Here is a 17,397-nt window from a genome sequence, read left to right as displayed (position 1 = left end):
AACGCAATAGAGAAAATACGAAATCTGGATTCACCAGGATTTTACAACTGCCTTTTCCTGGTTCCCAAGAGCTCGGGGGGGTGGAGACCAGTACTGGACGTGAGTGCCCTCAACGTCTTTGTACAAAAGACGAAGTTCACCATGGAGACAACAAAATCGGTGTTAGCAGCAGTCAGACAACACGACTGGATGGTTTCCTTGGATCTTCAGGATGCATATCTCCACATTCCTATCCACCCGGGCTCCAAGAAATACCTGAGATTCGTCTTCAAGGAAGAGGTATTCGAGTTTCGGGCTCTTTGCTTGGCCTAAGCACTGCGCCCCAAATATTCACGAGACTGATGTCAAATGTGGCGGGAATGCTGCACACGGAGAGGCATCAGGGCCTCTCTGTATCTGGACGACTGGCTCCTCAGAGCTCCTTCCTTCAATCACTGTCTGGAGGATCTTCAAACGACAATGTTTATCAGAGGAACTAGGACTTCTGGTAAACAGACAGAAGTCGCATCTAACCCCATCCCAAGAGATCCTGTATCTGGGGATGAGGATTCAATCTTGGGATTTTCGGGCTTTTCCGTCACCATCAAGGATGGAACAGGCCTTGGTAAAACTAAAGGACTTTCTGGGAAACGGATGTGCTCGTAGAGGAATGGATGAGCCTGTTAGGACCCTTTCTCGCTAGAACAGTTTGTTTCCTTAGGAAGACTAAACCTTCGCCCACTCCAATTCCACCTCAATCGGTATTGGAGCAGAGAAAAGGGGCTAGAGATAGAGTGTATCCCCATTTCAGAGGCGATGAAACAATGCCTTCAGTGGTGGAACGACCCAGTCAAGCCTCAGGAGGGCCTTTCATTAAAACAGAGGAACCCAGACCTAGTGTTGTTCTCCGACGCGTCGGACTCGGGGTGGGGAGCAACATTGGGAAAGTTGGAAGTATCGGGATCCTGGACCAGAGAGCAAGAGAAGCTCCACATAAATCAAAAGGAGCTGACTGCAATATTTTTAGCCCTCAAAGAGTTACAGCACTCAGTCCAAGACAAAGTCGTACAGGTCAACTCCGACAACACGACGGCGTTGGCCTACATCAACAAGCAAGGCGGAACCCACTCCAGGTCGTTGTACGAAATGTCGAGGCAACTCCTTCTCTGGGCCAAAGAGAAGAATGTGACTTTATTGACACGTTTCATTCAAGGGGAAAGGAATGTGAGAGCAGACAGTCTGAGCAGGAAAGGTCAAGTCCTGGCAACAGAATGGACTCTTCATCAAGACGTCTGCAGAGAATTGTGGCAGATTTGGGGACGTCCATGCTTAGACCTCTTCGCCACGGCTCAAACGAAGAGGATGGAGACGTACTGCTCTCCCGTACCAGATCCTGAGGCAACGCACATAGATGCGTTCCTATTAAATTGGTCCAACCTAGACGTTTACGCTTTTCCCCCGTTCAAGATCATAAACAAAGTCATTCAGAAGTTCGTGTCCCACGAGAGCACCAGGATGACTCTAGTGGTCCCCTTTTGGCCGACAAGAGAATGCTTCACAGAGGTGTGGGAATGGATAATGGACACACCGAGAAGTCTGCCTCTAAGACCAGATCTACTCAAACAACCCCACTTGGAAAGGTATCACCAAAACCTCCAAGGTCTACAGCTGACTGCCTTCAGACTATCGAAAAACTCGCAAGAGCTAGAGGCTTTTCGAAGGAGGCAGCTAGAGCGATCGCAAGAACAAGGAGGTCATCTACCATCAAGGTATACCAATCCAAGTGGGATATTTTTAGAGGATGGTGTAAGGACAACTCCGTTTCCTCTTCCAGTACCTCTGTGACCCAGATAGTGGATTTTCTTGTTTACCTTAAGAGGAGACGTAACTTTTCAGCCTCGACTATTAAGGGATACAGGAGCATGTTGGCAGCTGTCTTCAGACACAGAAACTTGGATTTGTCTGCCAATAAGGATCTCCAAGATCTTCTCAGATCATCCGAGACTACTAAGGAGAAAAGTCAGAACTCACCAGCGTGGAACCTAGACGTGGTCCTAAAGTTTCTCATGTCCGATAGGTTTGAACCTTTGCAAGAGATTTCATTTAAAGATCTCACAATGAAGACTCTATTTTTGGTTTGCTTGGTGACAGCTAAAAGAGTCAGTGAAGTACATGCCTTCAATAAAACCGTCGGTTTTAGGAACGGCAAAGCTGTCTGCTCTCTACAACTGGGGTTTTTAGCTAAGAATGAACGTCCTTCACAACCATGGCCCAAGGCTTTCGAGATTATGAATCTGACAGAGATCGCAGGTGAGGAGTTAGAGAGAGTCCTCTGTCCGGTAAGAGCTCTGAGAGCGTACCTGCACAGGACGAAGAGTTTACGAGGCAAGTCAGAGGTGCTTTGGTGTTCAGTTAAGAAGCCCTCTCTACCAGTGTCAAAGAATGCGTTATCCTTTTTCATAAGACAGTTGATAAGGGAAGTGCATTCAGAATGTAGTGAAGCGGACCTTAAGCTTCTAAAGGATAAAACCCATGAGGTCAGGGCGGTTGCAACCTCTGTAGCCTTTAGACAGAATAGGTCCTTACAAAGTATCATGGACTCTACCTTCTGGAGAAGCAAGTCAGTGTTTGCCTCACACTACTTGAAGCAAGTACAAACGCTTTATGACGACTGCTATACACTTGGACCATTTATAGCAGCTAACTCAGTAGTGGGAGAAGGGACTACCCCTGCAATCCCATAAATCAATGCCCTTGATTCTTGCCTTGGAATAGTTGTAATGTTATGGTTGTTTGTGGAGATTGGACGCAGTCTTCCGCAATCATTGATTTTAGTCAGGTAATCAGTTTGTTCCTTGGTGGCGCCCGGAACAAGGGTATTATAGGTTGTCTGTCACATAGAGGTTGGTACACCGGTTGGCAGCTCCTAGAGGTCTTCAGCCCCTGAGTGGATCGCTGGACCTCTTAAGGAAAGCAGACATAATGAGGGGGAGTTCATTGAAGTTAGCTTCCTTAAACCAGGTAAGAACCTTAAGTTGGTTTATTAACCCTTAAGCAAAATTCCAAAGATGTTGGCTGTCTCTGACCCTCCACCAAAGGTGTCAATCAGCTATATATATAACTACCAGGTAAGTCAGATGTTTAAAAATGATATTTTCATAATAAAATAAATTTTTGAACATACTTACCTGGTAGTTATATATGATTAAATTCCCACCCTCCTCCCCTCTAGAGACTAGGGGCATGGAAGATCTGAGGAACAGTTGGAATGGTTCAAGGTACCTGGGTAGAGGGCGCACTGGTGGTACACCTGACTACCCATCGCGATTGCCATGAGTTTTGAAATTCTGCCGCAGCGTCAGGGACTTAAGCTATATATATAACTACCAGGTAAGTATGTTCAAAAATTTATTTTATTATGAAAATATCATTTTTCCTTATGTCCGCGCCAACTCTGCTGAAAATCTTGTAAGAGCCTGATGCCGTTTCTTCCCAAACACGTGTGTGTTCGTGTGTTCGTCGTCCATTGGAGTGGACAAGACAACAAGAACATCCCGTTTTCTTTGTCTAAAGGAACGCGATTTCAACCATACAATATTTCCGTCTCTTTCTCCCTGACCATTGTTGTCTTGATGTATGTACAATCACCACTACTTGCATTGCCATGCAAGCATTCTAATCATGCACTCATAATGTTCCAACGAATCTTCTGTATGAAACTGTGTGTATGTTTTTGTTTGTGAAGACACCAAACGTCTCGCCACTCCGATGGACGACGAACACACACGTGTTTGGAAGAGACGGCATCAGGCTCTTACAATCTCAGAAATTCTTTAGTTACTTTGTTGTAATTTGTGCATAGTTTCCTATTAGCCGTTACATAAAGTTTTCTATGTGAAAATGTGCATAATTTCATGTAGAATACAACAAAAAATAACTCATGGTTGTAGCTTTTATCAATTTTGACATATTTTCATACATATCACGATAAGTGCCAAAATTTCAACCTTCGGTCAACTTTGACTCGACCGAAATGGTCGAAAAATGCAATTGTAAGCTAAAACTCTTACATTCTAGTAATATTCAATCATTTACCTTCATTTTGCAACAAACGGAAGTCTCTAGCACAATATTTTGACTTATGGTGAATTTAAAAAAAAAAACTTTTTCCTTACGTCAGCGTGCGCTAACTCTGCTGAAAATCTCAGAAATTCTTTAGTCACTTTGTCGTAAGTTTTGCACCGTTTTCTATTAGCCGTTACAGAAAGTTTTATATATGAAAATGTGTGCAATTTCATGTAGAATACAAAAAAAAAATAACTCATGGTTGTAGCTTTTATCAGTTTTGAAATATTTTCATATAAATCACAATAAATAGAAAAAATTCAACCTTCGGTCAACTTTAACTCGACCGAAATGGTCGAAAACTGCAGTTGTAAGCTAAAACTCTTACATTCTAGTAAAATTCAATAATTTACCTTCATTTTGCAATAAATGGGAAGTCTCTAGCACAATATTTCTATTTATGGTGAATATTTGAAAAAAACCTTATTTTACGTCCGCTCGTTACAAATTCATGCATCATTTTGTGATATTTTCTCTGTGTTGCTTTGATCATTTTACAATTTGTTATATACCAAAATCTTCCCAATTTAATGTACAATACAATGAAAAAAAATAACTCATTAGCTTTAACCGTTTTGCTCACATCGTGATTTGTATACAATTATATATGAAATTTTTTTTTGCGCTGTCATATATTCCAGTATTTATATATGATAATGATATTTTTTTCATTTCTGATGGTTGCATACTAAACTTCAGGCAATGAGAAAAAAGGAGCCAAAAATGAACTCTTAATCGAAAAACTAAGCGTGCTGTGATTTTAAAAAAAAAAAACGTTCTTTCCGCTTCGGCGCTAACTCTCAAACCCGCTGGCATACGGCAGACACTTTTGTAAATAGAGGCTTGGCGTTTAAGGGTTAACTGAGCCCGCCATGAACTGGGGACTGCCCGTACAGTATAGTCGACCCCGGCTTATTTACGGTTCAGCATTCATGGCTTCACCTATTTGCGGAATTTTCTGTGCAACATATCTTCAAATTATCCACAGAAAATTCACCTATTCATGGATTTTTTCGTAGCGCAATATTCACTATTTACTGTATTTTCATATTTTCGTGAATAAATATATTTTTTATATTTGATGTTTGAACTATTAAAACAGGCAGTTATAAGCATTTTTAGAGGGGACTTTGGTTTTTGAAGTATTAAAATAGGCAGTTATAAGCATTTTTAGAGGGGGTCAGGTATTTGTGGATTTTAGCTATTCGTAGGCGCTTGTGGTCCCTGCCCCCCACAGATAATGGGGGTCGACTGTAAATGAATTCTGTAAGTGAAATAACATTTTATTGATATTTTGCTGTGTTTACATAAATATTAATATTTGAAAATTAGTAAATCATTGTAACATGTACCTGCATATGCATGCACTCATTCGCATGCATCATGAATTTCTTGGAGTTGTAGTTTCATATTTTTATGTTTATGATACTGTAATTTTGATTTCATTAAAGGATTTCTGGATCGGGTCCCGTGTCAGCCGGTGAAAAAGTCCATTCAGCACTTATTTCTAGGTAATTCCGTTGCTAGATACCAGAGAAAGCTAAATGAAATGCTGGAGTTACTACCCCCAGAGCGAGCTCCATTAGATGGAGTCGTGTATGGAAAAGGGTGAACTATAAAAACACGGAACCTTATCCTATAGAGATCCCAAAGTCAAAAGTCCCACAGAGAGGTGCCATTACAAACCCATGCACCACTCATAGACAGTACTCAAATCACCGCTAGTCGCATTCCATTTCAGCAAGCACCTACGGTCACACGTATTTTCGTTGTGCTTTTTATCTTGTGCTTTTGTGCATCATTATGGCATCCTCACAAGGTCTTTCTTCATCTAAGTTGAGTACCAGTGTTTCGCTTTTTATTTGAGGCGATTGAGGCTCCTTATTTCCCTTTAGTTTAGTAATTAAGGGGATTTATAACGCCCGTCTTGATCTCCTCTCGCGGCCTCACGTGACCTCCATGCGTGGTTCGTGAACTTGGGTCGCCTTGTTTTTCGATCTTTCTCACTGTTCCTCTTCATGTTTAGGATATTTTTCCTTTTCATGAGGTCTAATTAGTGATTTTGATTGATGTCCCTTTGCTTCGAGAGTGAAGGATGGTGTTTAGGCTTTGGGCTACCCCCTCGGGCCTATTCGCCTCTTATCATTTCCTTAACATGCCTTATTTTTGCCCTTCACTTCTCTTAGCTTCTGGGAATTTTATTTACGTTGGTACAGTTAAGATTTTTTGTTTAATCTTTGCCCTTGTGTTTGGATGCATTTGATATTTGTTGATTATTATGGATATTTCTTTTGTTAGGAGGCGGCCATTTCCCTTCACATCCACATCGGGTTGGGTATGGTCCTCCTCTTATAATTGTTTTGTTGATTATTTTATCCATTTATCATGGGTTGGTTGTTAGCTTTAGTATTACCTTTTTTGTGACGTTAGGCTATTGCCCCCCCTTTTTTCCATGTAAAAAGGGGGGGGTGGTCGATCATTCATTTCGTTCACATGCCCTTCATAGGGTTTTGTGTACGTTTTTTCCAATGCGGCACTCTCCTTAAGTTTTGACTAGGGTCTTTTCATCTTATGTTTTCCCTTCCCCTGTTTCGGCTTTTCGCGTAGGCTAATAAGCCTCTCATTTAAGCTGAAATAGCGAGGGATCTCGTGTAACTTCCCTCTCCCTGTTTTGACTTTTTCGCAGGCTAATAAGCCTCTTGGTTAAGCTGGAATAGCGAGGGACATCACGTAGCCTACCCTAGTTTGGTCATTTCTTAAGGTTAGTTTCCAGTTATTGGTTATGTCGACCCACCCTTTCCCCTTCCCCCTCCCGAGTGCTCTCTCTCCCCTTGATTCGTTTTCAGTCTTGTTAACTTATCGAGGCTTGGGAGCATTCCTTTCCTTTTAGTCTATAGCCTGTGTCCCCTTCCTCTGCATTGTTTGGCCTTTCCTTGGTACGGTCTCTGACTTTACCAGCATATACCCCTCCTGGGACTACTGGTGGCCAGGAGAGCTTCCCCCTCTCCCGTCCACCATCTTTGGCCTTCCTTGCCTCCTTTCCCCCCTCCCCCCCCTAACCAGGGAGGTTGTTCCTCTTCCTCTCCTGCTTCTCTCGCGCTTGCTGGGTAGCGTCTCAGTCAGCGAGTGGACGTGAGGACCCGGATTGTGCATTCCCACTCTCTGGTCGCTCCTTTACGGTTCTTCCTCCTGGTTTTTTCATCCCTCCCCTTCGTACGTCATCTCCGGCGTGTCGTTTAATTTGGCGACACTCCGGTTTAGTCCTATTCTCGTGGCCAGTTAGTGCTTTCCACCTGACTGTCTTCGTGTCCGGACCTTTGACGTTCCCTGCCTTTAGCTAACTAATGTCTGCTATCGAGGCGCATTCCTTGCTTCCCGCTCCGGCGGTTCTAGCGTTTACCGGTCTTCCGTTATCGCTAGTTTCATTTCATGCTTAGTTGCCGGGAATGCGCTTACTCCGGACAGTTTTAACCTTCCCATTTTATTTTGTATCCGTCACTTACTTTGAAGGCATGTTACTCCGGTTAGTTCCGGTATATTTATTTTATGTTTATTTTGTATGAGATTTTATTTTAAACTGGTTACCTCCCGGATCCTTCCGGCTGGTTTCACGGCTTTATATACTACTGTGTTGCTCCGGCACACTACTTCGGCACCTTACACGGTGTACTCATAATCTCATACTTTTACAGGTGGTACGCTGCCAAGAACAGGGGTGCTCCGCAGCCCTCCATCAGGCCAGCGGCCACGAAGTTTGTCGGTCCCACTCCGGATGTGCGGTCCACGTAGGGGATCTAATTGTTTGGCACCCTGACGGATGTGATGTTTGCTACGCTCTTTACGAGCAGGCTATCGATGATTCGGTAGGTTGTCATGCATCTTTCCTTTTTAGCCAACTGTTTTTTTTTTACGTATTACCGATTTCCCCCGCCTTCGGTAAACTGCAATAATGTTTTTCTTCCGGCATGCTGACCGCAAGTCTCGTGATGCTTCGCTTCAGGCCCTTAAAGTCTGGGTTAGCGGCTTTGGGCGCAACGTAGGAGCTTGCAATCCATATATACTCTCGAAGGACATTTGCAATGTCCTTTTTCCCGGCGCTTGGATCACAGCTTCAGTCACCGACGATGTTGCTGCTCCATTGATTGCCAGGATTCGGGAGTTGACCCAGCCCTCTCCAGACGGTTTGGCCCTGAGCGGGGGCGTTTCGGAAGACGCGGCGGACCTTGACCTCGGCCTTGAATCTCCGAGCATTATCCCGGAGCATCAAGCAGGTAAGGGGGTAAGTGAGGCAGGTTCTTCACTGTTTAGCTCTCCTTCTTCCTCCGTTTCTTCTTTTAAAGGTTTCTCTAAATCTTCATACCTTATGGTCATGTCTGGATCTATTGTCCCGAAGGTGAAGTCCGTCAGGAAGAAAACCTTACCTACTCCGGCAGGTCGATCTGGGGTCCCTCCGGCGGCGGCACGGGCGGCGAGCCCCGTTCCATCGACGAGTACAGCCTCCCCCTCCGGGTCACAAGCGGAGTCTCAGTCGCGTCAAGTGGTTCCCCCTCCTCCTTCTTTGGATACGATTCCTTTCTTCAAGCAATTCCTTGAGAGAATCGACACGAGATTTGAGAAGATCGACGCGAGGGTAGACAGCAAGCTGTCTGGTCTTGCTAATTCTTTTCAGTCTCTTTCAAAGAAGGTGGAATCACAACAGGAATTCATCCAAGGATCTCGTTCTAGGTCTCATTCTGTTCCTGACCCTTCCACTCTCCCTCCCTTCGATCTGGGGAATCCTTGGCGTCTGGCCCTTTATGCTCCCGAGTACGAAGGTACTCTTACCATAGAGGGTTTGGGCACGAGGAGAGTGGAAGAGTTGGAGTTCTATCCTCCGGACCTGACATCCCCTTACACAGGTTTCGCCAGACTGAAGGGAGAGGTTTGGAACAGGTCTGATAAAGTCCCTAAGGAGACCGTTATCTATCCTAGGGACCAAGCCCAGTCGTCTTTGATGAGGACTCTTACGGAGTGGCAAGCAGAGAACACTAAGCTTACACCAGCCAAGGGAGTGTTCACTATGTTCACTCTCAGTGATGTTCTCCTTCCTCCTTGCACTTCGAAAGTGGCCTCTCTGACTAGTCAGGCTTGCTTTGAAGGTAAACCCCTCCCTCATCTCCGGGAGACGGACCCGACATCTCTCGTCTTTCCCGGAGGCACCGATTCTGGAAGGGAGCCCTAATACGTTTACAGTGACTCGGCTTGACCCAGACTGTGCTTCTGATCTGTTCAGTGAGCAGCTCCTAAGATCCCGGAGTCGCTCCTGAAAGCAGAGGCTGATACTAAGGATAGACTCGCCAGGTCTTTGAACTCTTTGTCTTTAGCAGAAGCAACTTCTTTGGTCTGTAGGGGAAGATTCTTTGTTCCAGGTCTTTGTGAAATCTCTCTTTGAGTTTTCAACAAGACCTGTTTGACTTTATGACTGCCCGACTGGCCTGCCGGAAGCATATCTTTTCAGCAGCCACAGTTAGGCATGAACCAAATAAGCTTCTGAAGAGTTCGATCTGGGGAGCTAATCTTTTCCCACAAGAAGAAGTTGCGCAGTCTTATCTGAGGCAGCTAGGGTCAATCAGAGTCTCCGTTCTCGTTGGGGTCTGCCCTATAAACGGAAGCAGTCTGATCTTGCCGGGACTTCCCCAAAGTCCAGCAAGAAATTTAAACATTTCAAACGCCTCCCAGCTCAGCCCTTGGTCCAGGTTCCTTTACAAGGTCAGCCTTCAACCTCTTCCTCCCAACCTCCGCCTCAGTATGTCCTGGTGAACCCGGCGCATCAGCCTTTGGCTGCCCCCTCCTATGTCTCCTCCCCAGCTTTCAATCCTGCATATGAAAGTCAGGGGAAATTTCGCTCCAGGCAGTCAACCAGAGGCAACAAGCCCCATGGCTATGTTAGGGGAAGAGGAGCCCCCCGCTCCTCTCCCAGGAACAGAGGAGGTAGAGGCTCCAGAGGGGGAAGCAAACACAGGACCGATGACATACATCCTGTGGGCGGGAGGCTGTACCATTTTCGGGCTCGGTGGACCTTCTGTCCCTGGGCTCAGAGTATAGTTTCAAGGGCCTAGGTTGGAGTTGGATCGACAATCCCCTCCACCAGTCAAGTTTTATCAGGCTACGACCAAGGATCTCGAGGACTTTGTGGAAGATCTTCTACAGAAACAGGCTATAAGGAAAGTGAGGACTCTGAAGTTCCAAGGCAGGCTCTTCAGTGTTCCCAAGAAGGGTTCCGACAAACAGAGAGTAATTCTGGACTTGTCCCGTCTGAATTCCTACATTTGTTGCGACAAGTTTCGGATGCTTACTGTCTCCCAAGTTCGGACCCTACTGCCCCGTGGAGCCGTAACCACCTCTCTAGATCTTTCCGACGCCTATTATCACGTCCCGGTTGCGAGAAGGTTCTCCCCCTTTCTGGGGTTCAGGCTCGGAAGGCAGGCATATTCCTTCAAGGTGATGCCTTTCGGCCTCAACATAGCCCCAAGGATTTTTACCAAGTTGACAGACACGGTCGTACAACAACTCCGGTCTCAAGGGATTACGCTAGCCGCGTATCTAGATGACTGGATCATCTGGGCATCCAGCGTCGAGGAATGCCGGAGGGTTACATCCGTGGTGGTCGACTTTCTAGAATCCTTGGGCTTTCGTGTAAACAGGGAGAAGTCCCGCCTGGTTCCGAGCAGTTGTTTTCAATGGCTAGGAATCCAGTGGGATCTGAATTCTCAAGCTCTCTCTTCCTCCTCCCAAGAGGAAAGAGATAGCCAGAGCAACCAGACAATTTCTCAAGTCCAAACGAGCCTCTCGACGGGCCCAAGAAAGTCTTGGGCTCCCTTCAGTTCGCTTCAGTGACAGATCTGTTGCTGAAGGTAAAACTGAAAGATATCAACAGAGTGTGGCGGAGTCGAGCAAATATCAGCCTCAGAGACAAGGTGTCTCTGATCCCTCCCATCTTGAAAAAGAGACTCCGGCCTTGGTCGACTGTCAAGAGCCTGTCCAAGTCAGTCCCCTGCAATTTCCTCCTCCGGCGTTGGTTATCTACACAGACGCCTCCCTAAAGCGGTGGGGAGGATATTCTCAACACCAAGAAGTGCAGGGGACTTGGTCCCCCATGTTCCGCCAGTTCCATATAAACATTCTGGAGGCCATGGCGGTCTTCCTTACTTTGAAGAAGCTTCTTCCCCCCAAGAAGATTCATATAAGGCTGGTTCTGGACAGCGCCACGGTAGTCCACTGCATAAACAGGGGAGGTTCAAAATCGAGCCGGATCAACCAGGTAATGATTGCACTTTTCTCCTTGGCGTGCAAGAACAAGTGGCACCTGTCTGCCACTCATCTTGCAGGGGTCCGGAACGTCGTAGCGGATTCTCTTTCAGGACAACTCCTCGAGTCGGAGTGGTCCTAGACAGGGCCTCGTTCAATTGGATCTGCAACCAAGTTCCGGGCCTGGAGGTAGATTTGTTCGCAACCAAGCTCAACAACAAGCTTCCTCATTACGTAGCTCCCAACCTGGACCCTCAAGCTCTTTTCACGGACGCAATGTCATTGGATTGGAACAGGTGGAAGAAGATTTATCTGTTCCCTCCAGTAAACTTGTTGTTAAAGGTCCTTCACAAACTCAGGACATTCAAGGGTCAAGTAGCTCTAGTGGCTCCCTACTGGCCAAAGAGCAGCTGGTTTCCACTTCTGCTGGAACTGAAACTTCACCACATCCAACTCCCCAGTCCAAAACTAACACAAGTAGTACAAACTCAGACTGTGTCAGCTTCCTCAAAAATTCAAAATGCCCTAGCTTTGTGGACTTTATGAAATTTGCGGCTCAAAGGGATGCTAACGTTGATCCTGTCAATACCATGTTCTTGGAATCAGATAAGCGGGTCTCCACTCTTCGGCAGTACGACTCAGCAATTAAGAAGCTAGCACTCTTTTTGAAAGAATCTGAGGCTACAGTAATGACCATAAATTTGGCAATCTCCTTTTTCAGATCACTATTTGAGAAGGGTTTAGCCTCTAGTACTGTTACTACAGTCAAGTCGGCTTTAAGAAAAGTATTTTTGTATGGTTTCAAAATTGACCTCACAGATCCTTACTTTTCTTCCATCCCTAAGGCCTGTGCACGACTGAGACCAGTAATCCGTCCACATACGGTTTCCTGGTTTTTGAATGACGTGTTGAAGTTAGCCTCAGATATCAATAATCAGTCTTGCCCCTACCTTTCCTTATTGAGGAAAACGTTGTTCTTAGTTAGCCTAGCTTCGGATGCTAGAATTTCAGAGCTGTCTGCACTCTCTAGGGAGCCCAACCATGTCGACTTCCTTCCATCAGGGGAGGTTTTGCTGATTCCTCACTCTAAATTTTTGGCCAAAAATGAAGATCCGCAGAATAGGTGGTCGCCTTGGAAAATTCTCCCCCTTCCTCAAGACCTGTCCCTGTGTCCAGTTCATACTTTGAGGGCTTATTTAGACAGGTCCTCTCACATCTCATCTGGGCCTCTCTTTATCAGGGAAGGGGGTAATATCTCTATGTCTGCTATTAGACAACAAATCCTTTACTTTATCAAGCAGGCTAATCCTGACTCAGTCCCAAGAGTTCATGATATTAGAGCTGTGGCCACCTCCATTAACTACTTCCATTACATGAATTTCACGGATCTTACCAAATACACTGGTTGGAAGTCACCCTTGGTTTTCAAACGTCACTATTTGAAATCCTTAGAAGCTCTTAAATTCTCAGCAGTCGCGGCAGGGAACGTTGTCCCTCCCTCTGGTTCCCTTTCTGATTCCTAGTCAATTCTTTCTCCACTGCCTCAGTTATCCCCTTACAGTCATTTCAGTCAGGCGTGCCTTGTCTTTCTAACCTGACCGTGTTATCTGTATTTTTGTCTGATTGACACATTTATGTTATAATGTTTTCAATTTTGTATAGTTATTTTGTTTAAGTATATTTTTTTATATTGTCATGTTAATTTTAAGCTCCCATCAGTTTCATTTGTACATTATTGTTATTATTGCTAGCAATTAAAAATTTTTTTTTTTTTTGGTGGACCTTTGGTCTTCTGTTCCCCTTACTTTTTGTTATCTCTTACAGTTTAAGAATGATATTTATTTCTCTGTTAATTTTTCACCGGCTGACACGGGACCCGATCCAGAAAAGGGATTTTGACAAAGGAAAAATCTATTTCTGGAGAGGGGACCGTGTCACCCGGTGACCCACCTCTGTCATGTGTCGTGTCCCCCCCCATAGTAAACATCATTCTGGTGGGGTGATGCTTTCATGGAATGCGACTAGCGGTGATTTGTGTACTGTCCATGAGTGGTGCATGGGTTTGTGTGGCACCTCTCTGTGGGACTTTTGACTTTGGGATCTCTATAGGATAAGGTTCTGTGCTTTTATAGTTCACCCTTTTCCATACACGACTCCATCTAATGGAGCTCGCTCTGGGGGTAGTAACTCCAGCATTTCATTTAGCTTTCTCTGGTATCTAGCAACGGAATTACCTAGAAATAAGTGCTGAATGGACTTTTTCAGCGGGTGACACGGTCCCCTCTCCAGAAATAGATTTTTCCTTTGTCAAAATCCCTTATTTACAGTACTGAGGGAGTGGGAGACGGTGAACTGAGGTATTTTACATCGGTAAAACAAATCAGGAAACAGCTGTTTTGTGATTTTGAGGGACTTTACTTCAGCGTAATATATTTTATTGATATTTTGCTGTTTACATTAATATTAATATTTGAAAATGAGTAAATAATTTTTTATAAAAGAATGTATTTAGTCATGAAAATAACATGAAAATACAGTAATTAGCGAGTATTGCTCTACGAAAAAGACCTCAAATTAGTGAATTTTCCGTGATTTATTTGGGTTTACGTGCCACAGAAAAATCCTCAACCGACTGAAGCTGCGAATGCTGAACAGCGATATAGTGGGGGTCCACTGCACTATTATTATAATTATTATAACATCAAATACATATTAACAGTTACATCTTTACATATTACGTATTTATGGGCAAATATATATGCAATATACTGGGATGGGGAGTTGTAGTATCTTCCCCCATTAAATCTCATGGGAGACTGTTCTCCCGTATAACCTGAGCCGAGGCGTGAGTGTTTCCATAAGTATTGCCATACAGTCATTTATGGGCCATTCAAGTGATTTGAACATTTCCCACAAAATTTGTTAAAATATAATGGCACAAAATAATTATTGTATGATGCAGCCTGCTTCGCCTCTCCTGCCACTTTTGTTCATCACAGGATAGGATACGTGCCACACCAAAAGGGTCAGCAGTTGGCAAAATAAACTTGATTTGATAACATCATAACTCTATTCAAGAGTTTGAGATAAGAATCAGCACCTGGAAACCATATAGGAGAACCGTACTCCACACAAGGAAGAAGAAGGGGCTTAAAACTCTTAGATATAATAGCTTCATCACAAAACATTGTCTCATTTTGCAATCATACCTAGGTTACTTTGTAATAAAGGGTTGATAGGGGTGATATTGTTCAAGATGAAAGAGCAGAATCATGTTTAAGAACTGGTGAAGTGAGTGGGATAGAAAACACAGAAATGGGGTCAGAGTTGGAGTTTAGAAGAGCTTGTGAACTAAATTGTTGTGTTGAGGTTACATGTTTCAACCCAAAGGAAGAATCCAGCATTTATTAGAAACAATAACAAATGTGTTTCCCAATGCATTTGTATTAGGAAACATTATTTGCAGTGGTCCATTTCATCTGCATTTGAGTTTCTCTGCTTTTTCCAATACCCTAAGCCTGATCAAAGAAGGGGGTTGAGTGCAGGGTTTGTATTTGTGCCAGGTAATATACCAAGCAAATGATAATGAGTCACCAGAGACTTTTAAACCCACCTAGTAAGAGTAAGGAACATTTCATGTTTCATGCATTCATTTTGTTTCAATGTCAAAAGTGAATGAACTTCATAAATTTTCATTAACAGTTGATATTTTTAATAGTGTAGTTGCTTGTTTCATCCTCAAGGAGTTACCCTTCTATGGTCTGCCAGAGCTCCATGGTGACCAAACTAATATCAAAGCATTCTCTCTTAGCTGGTCTTGTGGCTGGGCATTGTGTCGTAGTGATAAACAGTATAACACATGATGGAATATGTAATGGACTCAAAGATAAGAGAGCTTTTTCCCTTATGTTCAGCGAAGCTAAAACTGGTTTCCAATGTTGAAACTCGCAAGAAGTGGTTATCTCGCAATTGGGTCCACCATATTGTCGACAAACGGACCCGCACAAGACCAGGAAGCCATTATCTTTCATGGTCAAGCAGAGTATTGTTTACTGCAAGCCAGTGCTCTGTATATTCTGCTTTTTGTTTCTCTGATTCCATTAGTGAGGATCATGAAACATGTAAAATTGCAAGGTACAGTAAGTGCTTGATTTTAAGTTCCATTTAAAGTTTTAATTTTCAAGTTTTCAACTTTTGGAATTGGTAGTTAATTTAGGTGTGAAAGCCAGAACCTGGCATTTCTTGCTAGCACATGATTGCCGCTTACTCATGATCTCTGATTGTTAGTTAAATAAAAGCGCAAATTGTTTTAAAGAATTTGTTATTCTAGTTAGATGTTTTAACTAAAAGAAATGTTCCACTATTTATCATTAATGTAGGACACTAGGATTAGATGATAATAATAATCTGGTCAAAATAAAATGGTAGCCTAGCTATAAGGCTACAGATTAGTAAAATTTTTTCCTTTCAGAAAACGATGTCTACAATCTAGGCAGTAGCGTACATCAGATTCAGTAGGAATAATTTAGACTAGATTAATAGTGGGTGTTGTCTGTAGCCTATAACCTAGGATTACATATTCTTAAGTGTGAACTAAACATCCTGGATTAGGTAGTATGTAACCTAAATTGAGATAGAACCTTTTAAGACATATCCCTTAATGGGCCTAGGCAACAACCTAGTATATACCAAGGACCCTAGGATTAGGTAATAACAATAATCTGGTTAAAATAAAACCGTAGACTAGCTGTAAGGCTACATATTAAATTTTTTTCCTTTTTCATAGCCTGAACACATAAGCAGGATCTAAATAATCCAGATGAGATGGTAACTTTGCTTTAAATCTACATATTAAGGTAATTGTGTTCTATGTAAAGACAATTGGTTAAACCCATACCCTTTAGTGTGAATTAAATAATCTGGATTAAACAATAACCTAAATTAGCTAAGTGATAGCCTAACTATATAAGGTTGCACATTAGTAAGTTACTGTTTTATATAGTAGATCAAATAGCCTGGGACTGGATATAAACAGCAACCTGGGTTAAACAAAAATGGTAGTCTAACTGTAAGATTACATATTAGTGAGTTTCTATTTTTAATTTATATAGCCTATATGTTTCAGAGTGTTTTAAAATAAGCTGTATTAGGCAATATCCTATACTAGGCTAAGAGAAAACATTTCAAGAAATATCCTGTTATTGGTCTAAGCAGTAATTTAGACCAAATAGCCTACGATTAGATATAAATATCTTAGGCTTAATAAAATAACCTAGTTTTACGACTTGATAGCCTATCTGTAAGGCTACATATTAGTGGGGTTCTTATGTAGCCTATATCCTTAAAGGTGATATAAACCTCCACCAGGCAGTAGCCTAACCAGATTAAGTAGGAACCCCTTTTAAGGGAATGTCCCACTATTAGCCTAAAACAGCAGTGGCTGAATATCAGATAAAACGGTAGTCTCAGATAAAACAGAAAACTAGATTATAAGAGGGTTCTTTTCTGTATAGTTTATATCCTTAAGCATTTTAAGTAGGCCTAGAGTAGGTTGCCTAGAATAGGTTAAGCGAGAACCCTCTAAGAAATCCTTTATTCTTAGCCTAACGTAGATTATGCTAGAAGCATTAACCCTTAATAGACAGGAATCCTCATATGAGTATCTATAACAGGTTTTGTGTGATGGACAGGAATCCTCATATGAGTATTATAGCGGGATGAATAAATTTGTTTTTATTTAGCATTTCCCAACGTTTTGTGAGAGAGAGAGAGAGAGAGAGAGTGTAATTGTCGTAAGTGAGTGCTTGGTTGTTGGAAGAGGGGATGAGGTCGTTAGTTTGTTTACGGCGCTGTCTGTCTGTGGAATATGTGAAGGATTTTTGGTTTTAGAGGAGTCTTTAGTCAGAGCTAGTGCCGGTCAGTGGTTCTTGTGTGGGACAGTTTTTGTCGTATGCTTTTCTGGGAGTTGTTGGTCTTCTTGTTGGTGTGCTGTTTATTTGTGTGTGT

The 17,397-nt window shown here is 43.2% G+C and overlaps 1 protein-coding gene across 1 annotated transcript in view; it reads left to right on the top strand.

The window, feature by feature from the left end:
• LOC136853850 (protein MIS12 homolog) overlaps positions 1 to 17,397 on the top strand; it is a 337,410-nt gene that overhangs the window by 150,040 nt on the left and 169,973 nt on the right. The gene's annotated exons all lie outside the window — the stretch shown is intronic.

This window comes from Macrobrachium rosenbergii, chromosome 1 (genome assembly GCF_040412425.1).
Source record: "Macrobrachium rosenbergii isolate ZJJX-2024 chromosome 1, ASM4041242v1, whole genome shotgun sequence".
NCBI lineage: Eukaryota > Metazoa > Arthropoda > Malacostraca > Decapoda > Palaemonidae > Macrobrachium > Macrobrachium rosenbergii.
The sequence above is the reverse complement of the archived record's forward strand: the minus strand, read 5'-3'. Positions and strand labels throughout refer to the sequence as shown.